A 1,993-nucleotide genomic window follows, 5' to 3' on the forward strand; every position below is an offset into this window, starting at 1 on the left:
ATTCTAATAGTAAGAGTACTAAAAATCTCCTGGCATTTTTTTTTGTTTGTTTTATAAACAAGATAGAGATTTCTTTAATACTTTTTCTTACCTTTCTTGTTTATCTGAGACATATGAATAACTTTAAGGAGCCCATTTATTATTGTTTTGGAATATTTTAAAATATGCTTAGCAATATTTTTATATCCCTTCACATACCCTCAAAGCTCTTTAAATACAGGTCTGAATGATATAACTGGAACAGGTTTGAAGAGACCTATCTGCCTATTGTAACTTATACTGGGTTTCCTTCTAACTCTCATACTCTATGATTCCAAATTCTATGAATAATATGCTGTGAGATGAGCTATTTAGCACACAAGGCTTAATTATGAATCATGTAGTGAGGCTGACAGCAGACAAAGTGTACATTGTGATGATGATCTTATACAAAACTTCTTAAATACCATAATATCAAAGTGTTTACCAGTGTGAGCCTATTGACCAGGAGACAAAAAGGAGATAAAAACTAAAATCCTTTGGAACAATTATTCAGTGTTGGTGGGAATGTAAAATAGTTCAGCCACTATTGAAAATTAAACATGAAATTACTGTATGATTCCACAATTGCACTTCTGGATATATACCCCAAAAACTGAAAGCAGGGACTCAAACTGATATTTGTACACTTATGTTCATAGCAGCATTATTCACAATAGCCAAAAGGTAGAAACAACACAAGGGGTCATCAATAGATGAATGGATAAACAAAATGTAGTATATATATGCAGTGGAATATTATTTGGTCTTAAAAAGAAAGAAAATTCTTATGCATGCTACAACATGAATAGACCTTGAGGACATTAAACTAACTGAAATAAGAGTCACAAAAGAACAAATACTGTATGATTCCACTTCTAAGAGGTACTTAGAGTAGTCAAATTCATAGAGACAGAAGGAAAATGGTGGTTGCCAAGGGGTTGGGATGAGGGAGGGTGGAGTTCATGTTCAATGGGCACCGAGTTTCAGTTTTACAAGATGAAAAGAGTTGTATGACTAGATGGTGGTGATGGTTGCACAATAATGTGAATGTACTTAATGTCACTGAACTGTACACTTAAACATGGACAAGATGGCATATTTTATGTTGCATGTATTTTACCACAATTGAAAAAATTGCTTTTGTGAACCATACACAGAAACCAACACAAAATTTTGATACTATGGAGAATCACTTTTGTTACTATTAGACTTCCAAGAAGTAAAGGCCAGGCTGGGTTGAGGAGGGAAGCCTAGACAAGGGGAGAACAATGAAGCTAAGCTTTACAGAGGCTGGGGTAAATCTGGGACTCAATAATAACAAAGAGAATTTGATTTTCTTCATTATGTCTCAGAAGGATGCGTATTAGATATACTAGTTTTTCTCTCTTAGCTTTCTGTTTATTATTTCCATTTTACTATTCAGTAATAATTTTTTTCAGAAACCTAGACTCACAAAAAGTGAATGAGAAAAAGGCTTCTTATGTAGTGGGATAGTAGCTGACAAAGAACCCCTGTATACTCTTCATCTAGAATTTCCAATTGTTATTTCACCACACTTGCATTATCATTTTTTTCTTTTTTATATATCTGTGCTTATATATAGTATACACATAAATTTTTTACTCATAAAGTACATATTTCCTAAAGGGAAAGAAGAGAATTTTCTACAACCATAGTATAACCATCCAAATTTAGAAGTTAACATTAACAGTAATACGAATATACTTAAAACTACTGAACTGAACATTTAGAAATGATTGAGATAGTAAATTTTATGTTATATATTTTTACCACAATAAAAAAATAAAAGAAATTAACATTAATACATTATTATCCACACACCTCATTCAAGTCTCACTATTTATCCGATAATATTCTTTATAGCAAAAAGAAAAAGAGAGAGAGGAAAGAAAGAAAAAGAAAAGAAAGAAAGAAAGAAAGAAAGAAAGAAAGAAAGAAAGAAAGAAAGAAA

The sequence above is a fragment of the Pteropus vampyrus genome, unplaced genomic scaffold (assembly GCF_000151845.1).
Source record: "Pteropus vampyrus isolate Shadow unplaced genomic scaffold, Pvam_2.0 Scaffold509, whole genome shotgun sequence".
NCBI lineage: Eukaryota > Metazoa > Chordata > Mammalia > Chiroptera > Pteropodidae > Pteropus > Pteropus vampyrus.